We start from the raw sequence: 10,682 nt of genomic DNA, 5'->3' as shown, positions 1-10,682 counted from the left end.
TTTCCACCCAACAAAAAACAATGTGATAATGATCGGATAAAACGTGTTTTTAACGATGTTTGTTTGAGGCTTAAGTATTGGCTGGCCCCTTGGAAAGAACTCCGTTTGTCAGCTTCTAATGTGATGGTTACATCGACAGCCATGAGGGTGGCCAGCCGGGATCTTGATTTTGGGTATAAGGTGAGAGGGGATTTAATAGGGATTTGAGGGGTCACTTTTTTTACACAAAGTGGGTAGGTGTATGGAACGAGCTGTAGGAGGAGGTGGTTGAGGCAGGGACTATCCCAACGTTTAAGAAACATTTAGACATGGATGTCTAAATGGATAGGACAGGTTCTTGGTTCTTGGTTCCTGGTTACTTGGGCCTCCAAAATATTCCAACTGGAATTTAAACTGGAGGTGGTGAAGGGAGGGATTAAGCCAGAAAGGGTTATTGGGAAGAAAGAGCTACTTTAAATTTAGTTGCATCTGGTTGGGTAACTATAGTTTGGTGGAGATTATTCCATGCTTTAATTGTGCGGGGGAAGAACGAATTGCTATTCAGGTTTGGAGGGATATGGGCCAAACGCAGGCAGGTGGGACTCGTGTAAACGGGACATGTTGGTCGGTGTGGGCAAGTTGGGCTGAAGGGCTTGTTTCCACACTGTATGAGTCTATGAATGATGGAAACACACTTAAATAATTCTGAAACTCTATTGAAAAACTATTCAATTAATACGTTCAACAGATAAATTAATGGAAAACATGAATGTTAATTAAAATAAAGTGAAGAGAAGGCACTTTCGATTTTTGGTCCAGGCCAGCAACCAAATTCAAATGAATCATGTTACTGCTCATTAGATTAGGTTGATGCATAAACTCACTGCTGAGTCCGGGTAAGGCAGCATCCGTGGAGGGAACAGATAGGAATGGAATGCAGGGGTCTGTCCACACATATTCATTTCACTTGCACTTTATGTGCAATGTGACAAATAAACCCGTATCGTATTGTATTGTACACCTTCCACAGATGCAGCCTGACCCAATGAGTTCTTCCAGCACTGTGTTTTGTCAACAGTCCGGCATCTGCATTTCCTTGTATTCCTTGACCACAGAGATGATGCTGTTCCTGAGCCATGAATGCAAAACCATGAGATTTCAGACAGCTCAGAATTTGACCTTAAGTTCAAACCAAGATTTTGAAAATTGCTTTTTTTAAATCACACCGGTTCAATTTAACAAAAACTATGCCTGGAAAGGCCTGTATAGAGTGAATGTGGAGTAAATGTCGGACCAAAGGCCATAACCACAGTATAAAGGGATGTTCCTTTAGGAAGAATAGAATAGAATGCCTTTTATAGAAGGAGATGGAGAAAGGAGATGAGGATGAAACTCTTTAATCAGGGGATGGTGAACCTGTGGGGTTCTTTGCCACAGATGGCTGTGGAGGCCATCATTGGCTAATTTTGTAAGGCGGAGATTAACTGATTCTTCATTAGTGCGGGTGTCAGGGGTTATGGGGAGAAGGCAGGAGAATTGGGTAGAGAGGGAAAGATATATCAACCATGATTGAATGGCAGAGTAGACTTGGTGGGCCGAATTTTGAAGTTTTAGGGAGGAATGTAGGTGGAAGGGGAGAAATAGGCCTATAATCTATAATCTAATGTTGATCAATTGGGCTGAAGGGCCTATTTCCATGCTGTATGACTCAATGTCTCTCGGACTGGGAAATACTGCACTGTGAGAGGTGTCGTCGTTCAGAGAAGACATAGGGCTACTTTGTACTAGCAGCTGGACAGTGGTTGAACAGCTAATCAGCTGCCGAGGAGGTTTAGGTTTAGGATCAGGTTGATTATTGTCACATGTCCCAAGGTACAGTGGAAAGCTTTGTTTGTTTTGCATCCTGTCCAGTCACATAATATTAGACGTACTTACAGTCAGGTGCAACACAAGTACAACAGGTAGAGCACAGTGAAAGATAGAGAGTGCAGAATATAGTTCACAGCATTGTAGCACAACAGTTCCATAGATAAAGTCCAATGTCCACAATTGGGTAGAGTTGAATCGAACAGTACCCCAGCTTATGGATGGTAGACACAAATTGCTGGAGTAACTCAACGGGACAGACAGCACCTCTGGAGAGAAGGATAGAAGAACGTTTCGGGTCGAGACCCTTCTTCAGACTGAAGAAACGTTGTACTTGAAAACATATGGCACATCCTGCAATAATAATAGACAAATCTGCTTACTGGGATGTATACTACACTCAGAGGTACACAAAAGTGCTGGAGAAACTCAGCGGGTGCAGCAGCATCTATCGAGCGAAGGAAATAGGTAACGTTTTGGGCCGAAACCCTTCTTCAGACTACACTCAATTGTGTTCACAACTAATGGGCTGGTATCTCACATGGAATTTGAGGATATTTTTCAGCTTTGAATTACTTGAAGATAGCCAGAAATAGATTCCAGAAATTGTCCCATTTATTTAATTTTAATGACGCCAAATAAAGGATTGGAGTTTTCCCAACGTTGCAACATCTGCTTCCCATGAACATATCCGTATAATCCTTGCCTGAAAGTGAGGAAGCAAGGTTTTAGCAAGGTCAAAACTACCTGGGAATTACCGTAACTGTCAGAAATATCTGCATTAAATACGTTTGTGTTGTGCTGTAATTACCATATTTTAAATGAATGGGTCCACTACCGTCTTAAGGTTCTATGCAGAGAACATTGCGAGAACTTCCTCTGCAGCTGATTAGCTGTTCAACCACTGTCCAGAACAAGGGGTCACAGTTTAAGGATAAGGGGGAAATCTTTTAGGACCGAGATGAGGAAAACATTTTTCACACAGAGAGTGGTGAATCTCTGGAATTCTCTGCCACAGAAGGTAGTTGAGGCCACAGTTCATTGGCTATATTTAAGAGGGAGTTAGATGTGGCCCTTGTGGCTAAAGGGATCAGGGGGTATGGAGAGAAGGCAGGGACGGGATACTGAGTTGGATGATCAGCCATGATCATATTGAATGGCGGTGCAGGCTCGAAGGGCCGAATGGCCTACTCCTGCACCTATTTTCTATGTTTCTATGTTTCTATTATCAGTCTAAAGAAGGGTCCCATCCCCAAACGACACCCATCCTTTTTAGTTTAGTTAAGTTTAGTTTTGAGATACAGTGCGGTAACAAGCCCTTCGACCCACCGAGTCCGCGCAGACCAGCAATCACCCTGTATACACTATCCTACACACACCCGGGACAATTTACAATCCTTACCGAAGCCAATTAACCTACAAACCTGTACATCTTTGCAGTGTGCGAGGAAACTGGAGGTCCCGGACAAAACTCACGCAGGTCACGGGGAGAGCGTACAAACTCCATACAGAGAGCGCCTGTCGTCAGGATCGGACCCGGGTCTCTGGCGCTGTAAGGCAGCAGCTCTACCGCTGGGCTACCATACCGCCAGAGTTTCTCCAGAGATGCTGCCTGACCCACTGAGTTACTCCAGCACTCTGTGTCTATCGTCAGTATATACCAGCATCTGCTGTTCCTTTCTACACGAGGGTTCTGTATTTTCAGTAAAACTTCACTATTCCACCACTCTTGGAACATTGGTGGTGTCAGACTGGGAGATTTCTGGATTATTGAAAGTTATCCTGTATCTGTACACAGTGGACGGCTCGATTGTAAGCATGCATAGTCTTTCCACTTTTCACTGTACCTCGGTACACTTGACAAAAAAACCAAAGTAAACTAAACTAAACATATTCTAAGAAATAACCTGACACACTTTTAATTCATTTTTTTAAAGATATTTCACAGCCGTGTAATTAATTTGCCAGGGAACTGAATAAGTTTAAAGGAAGCCATGGAAATGGGGTTTGGAGTGATTTCAAGCCTGTGGCGAAAATGATACCTCTGTAAATGTCAATGGTGAATGGGGCTTTGGTGCAATCTAGATGCTCGAACAGTTGAATAATGGTTTATTAGAATCTTAAGAAACATACATGCTTTAATTAATAAGGATATAAGGAACTGCAGATGCTTGAATCTTGACAAAAGTGCTGGAAGAACACAGTGGTTCGGCAGCATCTGTGAAAGGTATGGACAGATGACATTTCAGGTCTGGATCCTTTTTGAGACTGTCACATTCCATTCCTATCGATTCTCACCATAGATGCTGCCTTAACCACTGATAGCACACTCCAAAGGCATAAAGGTCTGTAGGTTATTTCGCTTGGCGTAAGTGTGAAATTGACCCTAGCGTTAATGTGTGGCGATTGCTGGTCAGAGCGGACTCGGTGGGCCGAAGGGTCTCTAAACTAAACTAAACTAAACAAAACATGAGAATAATAAACCTCATCGTAAGCCTAATATTCGTACCTGGACACAGATCATGAGAGGAGTGACAGGGCTTTTCTCTACAGACCACAATCTCTGGCAACGTTGCGATGGTCTGCAAATGTTCTACTAAAGGATGCAACACATAATTAAAATAAGTGTAGACGACAAAGCTAAGAGAAATTTTGGCCTTGCAATTTTTGAAATTCTTTGTGCACTAGCTGAATGATAGTGTATCATGTTATACGTGAAAAAAAAACCTTCAATGAATTCACCCATTCTCCCCAACCTTGTTTACAGCACAGGGGATATCCCCGAATATTGTTTTCTAAGTGTAAGCAAATATTGTTTATCCATATATAAATAGTTTCGACTCTTGCGGTTCTGTTACTGATTTAACAAAAGAAAATTAGTTGGCGCACTTATGGTAAGAAACCAGACTCCTGTTCTGCTGCTTGGGTTCAAAACCAAGGTTGCCAACACTGGGATGTTATGCTGGATTAGATTTTATAAGCACACGGAGTGAGATGGTTTACAACTGTTTAAATGCCTAAAGATGTGTTTATTTTCAAAAGATTGAGATGTTCGGGGAAATTGTAACACTTGCCAGCCTCGTACAAGCCTATCATTTAATCACTCTGATTTATGGACAATTGTGGTTGTGCCCCTCTGCCACAGTTCTTGGGTCACGTGGGTGAAGTTTCTTGCGATAGGAACACTTCAATTCAAATGTTGCCCGGGAATCTACAATCCATGGCTTGATTGAATCATCGGTGGCCCAGCGGTAGAGTTGCTGCCTTACAGCGGCAGGGACCTGAGTTTGATCCTGACTTTGGGTGCTGTCTGTATAGAGTTTGTACGTTGCACAGAGTTTGTGGGTTCTCTCCGAGAGCTCTTGTTTTCTCCCGCAATCCAAAGGTGTGCAGTTTTGTAGGTTAATTCGCTTCAGTAAAGATTGTAAATTGTCCTAGTGCGTCGGAAGGTGTGTGGGGATCGAATTCCACAGATTCACCACCCTCTGACTAGAGAAACATAGAAAATAGGTGCAGGAGTAGGCCATTCGGCCTTTCGAGCCAGCACCGCCATTCAATATGATAATGGCTGATCATCCATTCAGTACCCCAAACCTGCTTTTTGCCCACATCCCTTGATTTTGTTAGCCCTAAGAGCTAAATCTAACTTTCTCTTGAAAACATCCTGTAAATTGGCCTCCACTGCCTTCTGTGGCTGAGAATTCCACAGATTCACAACTCTCTGGGTGAAAAAGTTATTCCTCATCTCAGTCCTAAATGGCCTACCCCTATTCTTAAAAAATAAATTCCTCCTCATCTCCTTTCTAAAGGATGTCCTTTTTTTTCTGAGGCTATGGCCTCTGTTCCTCGACTATTCACTGGAATTTAGAAGTATGAGAGGGGATCTTATAATATAGAAACATAAAATTCTTAAAGGATTGGAGATGCAGGAAAAATGTTCCTCATGTTGGGGGAGCCCAGAACCCGAGGTCACAGTTCAAGTATAAGGGGTTCTGTACCATACCATGCAGATGAATGGATAGCAAATTGGCTTCATGGAAGGAAGCAGGAAGGTGGAAGGTTGCTTCTTAGACTGGTGGCCTGTGACTAGTGGTCGGCGCTGGCCCTTTTACTGTTTGTCATCCACATCAATGATTTGGATGAGAACATACAGGTCAAGATTAGCAAGTTTGCTGATGATACAAATGTGGGTGGTTTTGCAGATCGTGAAGATGGTTGTGAAAGATTGCAGCAGGATCTGGATCAATTGGCCAGGTGGGCGGAGAAATGGTTGTTGGACTTTGATACAGAGAAGTGTGAGGTGTTGCATTTTGGAAAGTCTACACAGTGAATGGTCAGCCTCTAGGGAGTGTTGGAGAGCAGAGGGATCTAGGAGTGCAGGTGCATGGTTCCTTGAAGGTCGAGTCGCAGGTAGATATGGTGGTCAAAAAGGCTTTTGACACATTCGCCTTCATCAGTCAGAATATTGAGTATAAAAGTTAGGAGGCCATATTGCAATCATATAAGACATCGGTAAGGCCGCATTTAGAATATTGTGTTCAGTTCTGTAATAGGAAAGATATTGTCAAGCTAGAAAGAATTCAGAGAAGATTTAAGAGGATGTTGCCAGGACTAGAGGGTGTGAGCTATAGGGAGAGGTTGAGTAGGCTGGGTCTCTATTCCTTGGGGCGCAGGAGCATGAGGGGCGATCTTATAGATGTGTACAAAATCATGAGAGGAATAAATCGGATAGATGTACAGAGTCTCTTGTCCTGAGTAGGGGAATCGAGGACCAGAGGATGTAGGTTCCTGGTGAAGGGGAAAACATTTAATAGGAATCTGAGGGGTAACTTTTTCACACAAAGGGTGTATGGAACAAGCTGCCAGATGAGGTAGCTGAGGCTGGGACTATCCCAACATTTAAGAAACAGTTAGACAGGTACATGGATAGGACAGGTTTGGAGGGATATGGACCAGGCGCGGACAGGTGGGACTAGTGTAGCTGGGACGTGTTGGCCAGTGTGGGCAAGTTGGGCTGATGGGCCTGTTTCCACACTGTATCACTATGACTCTATACCACACCACACCACACCATACCATACCATACCATACCATACCATACCATACCATACCATACCATACCAGTTTATCAGGTAAATACGGCTGAGTTGGAACTGTTTTTTACATATTTTCCTTTGGGTCCTTCTTTTATACAGAAAAATGAAGCTAATGAAATAGCAGGAAGCAGCTTTCCCACCATGAGGGGCGGGATTTTCCAAGTATAACTGAGGCCTTATTAAAAAATAGTGCTAAGACCCACTACTGGAGTAAATAAGCTCCCTGCGAGCTCCCATATGAAGCCACAAAAATAGCAAAAGTTCCAAAATGAGTTAAAATTAAAGATTAGATACAGAGAAAGTACTACGTGAAGCAGATTTTGAGCGTTTAAATCCAAGCATCTGTTGAGGCTATAAGAGTTAAATAGTGAAGACGATTTAAAAGGACACAAAATGCTGGTGAAACTCCGCAGGTCAGGCAGCATGACGAGAACATGGATAGGTGACATTTCAGGTCGGGGCCCTTCTACAGAAGCATATTGGCTGGATCCATTAGGTAAGGTAACTAAGGGACATAAAATGGAAAGTTGGCAAGGCAGTAATTTAAAGAAGAAACATTCCCTGTCTAAAGATAAGTGCAAATGAAGAACTCATGATCACAGGGAATGTGTGAAGCTGTACTATGGATACATTGAAGGGGAAGCCAGAAAAGCAAATGAGGTTTCGTTTAATATAATTTAGAAATACAGCGTGGAAACAGGCCCCTCAGCCCACCAAGTCTGTGCTGACCAGCGATCCCCAGCCCAGTCTGTCACCCAGGCCAGACTCCCCATCATTGACTCCATCTACATTTCACACTACCTCGAAAAAGCAGCCAACGTAATCGAAGGTACACAAAATAGCTGGAGAAACTCAGCGGGTGCAGCAGCATCTATGGAGTGAAGGAAATAGGCAACGTTTCGGCCCGAAACGTTGCCTATTTCCTTCGCTCCATAGATGCTGCTGCACCCGCTGAGTTTCTCCAGCTTTTTTGTGTACCTTCGACTTTCCAGCATCTGCAGTTCCTTCTTAAACACAACGTAATCAAAGACGTGTCCCACCCTGGTTATTCCTATCTTCTCCCTGCTCCCATCTGGCAGAAGGTATAGAAGCTTGAAAGAATGCACCCGCAGATCCAGGAACAGCTTCGTCCCCCCTGTCACGATGCATCTGAATGGCCCGTCCATAAGTTAGGGTACAATCCGATTCACCTTTACTCCATTGTATACATTGGATTTGCCTATGGAACTTATGCACTGCAACAGATAGACACAAAGTGCTGGAGAAACTCAGCAGGTCAAGTAGCATCTTTGGAGAAAAGGGATGGGTGATGTTTCTGGCCAAGAGCCTTTCTCAGACTGCTGGTGTAAACCACCGTCTGCAGTTCCATGTTTCTACATTTTGGTGCGCTACAATGCTGAGAAGCATATTCTGCACTCTGTATCTTCCCCCTTGCTCTACCTATTGTACTTAAGTTTGACTTGGTTGTATTTATGTATAGTATATCCCATCTGTTTGGACGGCACGCAAAACAAAGCTCTTCACTGTACCTCGGTACACATGACAATAACAAACTTGAAACCTCAACCTAAACAAGCTCCAAGACGAATTAGCAACTGTTTTCGAGTGCTTAGAGGCAAATGTACGGGGAGGGAAAGACTATTGCACATATGGTTTCATTTTAATGATACTGAGAATTCAAAACAACCAGTGCTCTCATGAAGGTTTATTTATTCAGCTAGAGTAAGTTTGAAAAATATCGATATACTTTGCAGGTGCTAGATGTGAACCCTATGTGTCGAAAACATAATTGTGAGCTTTTACATCCTAATTCTTTCTCACGAGACACACAAATATCTCTTTCTGAGAAGATCTTGGACCATAGAAGGGGCCAACTAATAGATGGATATGTTCAGCTTCTAATGCATTTGCATTTCAGGCCAGACATCGTAGCTTGTTTCCGATGCAAAGCCATCTTAGTTGGAAAAAAGAAACGAGCCTGCTTTGGCCTGCTTTCTGAAATATACATCAATCGCAATTATCATCTACAGCACCAACGTCTGAACAATTGATGTTGTCATTAGCAATCCACAATTAACCCACAATTTGAAACTAACTCAAGGGTATCTATTACTTGTTATTGTAAGACCATATGTGCATAAACCTTCTTTCTTATAAAGTATGAAGTGCGTAATTTGTATAAAATCTGACAAATGCAAGAGGCTTCAACTTGCAACCACTTATTTATACGGATGAGTTGAAATTAACTTATTTTCCACTTTCAGACTTAACGTGATTTTGATTAGCCTTCCAATTTTGCTCAACATTTCTATGGTCACATATTGATTTACTCGTTGAGTGGACCAATCTTTATTTACTACAAAGTGTAATCATGGAAAAAAAAATGATTCATAGATCCTCCAATTTCAGAATTAACCATAGAGGCATCTGAGTATACAATTACAATATTGCATGTTAGGTGCATATATATCATTAATGGCTGCCATGAAGTAAAACACAATTTAGGTGCTGATGTAAACCAGGGAGAATAACATTTGCCACCAGTAATATGTCCAGTCTGATACTCTACACCGCTGAAGTCATTGGAACCTTCTTGTGCGCTATTAGCGAAAACAAAAAAACTAAAATCCAAGTTATATCAGAATCTGGCAAGTTTATGATATATTTTTGTGCTCAATGATTCATAGAATCTGGCAAGACAAAGAGAGGATACTTAGATTATTGTGCCTTTTCGAAAGAGCTCAACAGCTCTTTAATTTTCACATTTATATTCAATTCAAAACAGTCCGAAGAAGGTAGACACAAAATGGTGGAGTAGCTCACGGGACAGGCAGCATCTCTGGAGAGAAGGAATGGGTGGCGTTTCGGGTCAAGACCCTTCTTTGTGTCTTGAAGTCTGAAGAAGGGTCTCGACCCGAAACGCCACCCATTCCTTCTGCCCAGAAATGCTGCTTGTCCCGCTGAGTTACTCCACCATTTTGTGTCTATCTTTGGTATGAACGAGCATCTGCAGTTCCTTCCTACACATCTTATTCAATTTTGTATTGAAGGTTAACTTTGAATTTGTTTCCACCCCATTCAAGTGATGCCAACCAGGTCAGTTCAACTCACCATTCACAAAAAATGTTTTGCCATTAGTCACCAATTCTTGAGCCAATGGCTATAAATTTCTGTCCTTGGTTTATTGACCTTCCTGCTTTTGGAACCAGTGTTGTTTGTTCACAAATGTGAAGTTTGACTGAGTTGAACCAATTTACTATGGGGTTTTGGATTTGATATAGTCTTAACATTTTCGGCCAATATTCAGCCTTACAGAAGTGCATAAAAACTCTAAAGAAAATGCTTTTGAATAACAATATAAAGGGTTTGCTGGCCCATTTCAAAAGGCAGGTCAACTAGGTTAGAGATACAGAATGGAAACAGGCCCTTCGGCCCATCAAGTCCATGCCGACCAGCGATCACCCCGTACACTAGCGCTACCTTACACCCGAGGGACGGTTTACAATTTTGTTACTGAAGCCATTAAACCTACAAACATGTACGTCTTTGGAGTGTGGGATGAAACCGGGGCACCCAGAGAAAACCCACGGGGTCACGGGGAGAATGTACAAACTCCATCCAGGCAGCACCCGTGGTCAGTATCAAACCCAGTAGGGCAGCAACTCTAACGCTGTGCCAGTGTCAATGTGCTGTTCTCTGCAAGTTTGAACTAAAAAAAAAAGATTAAAACAAAGAAAGACA

The sequence above is a fragment of the Amblyraja radiata genome, chromosome 32 (assembly GCF_010909765.2).
Source record: "Amblyraja radiata isolate CabotCenter1 chromosome 32, sAmbRad1.1.pri, whole genome shotgun sequence".
Lineage (NCBI taxonomy): Eukaryota > Metazoa > Chordata > Chondrichthyes > Rajiformes > Rajidae > Amblyraja > Amblyraja radiata.
This window is presented reverse-complemented; position numbering follows the sequence as displayed.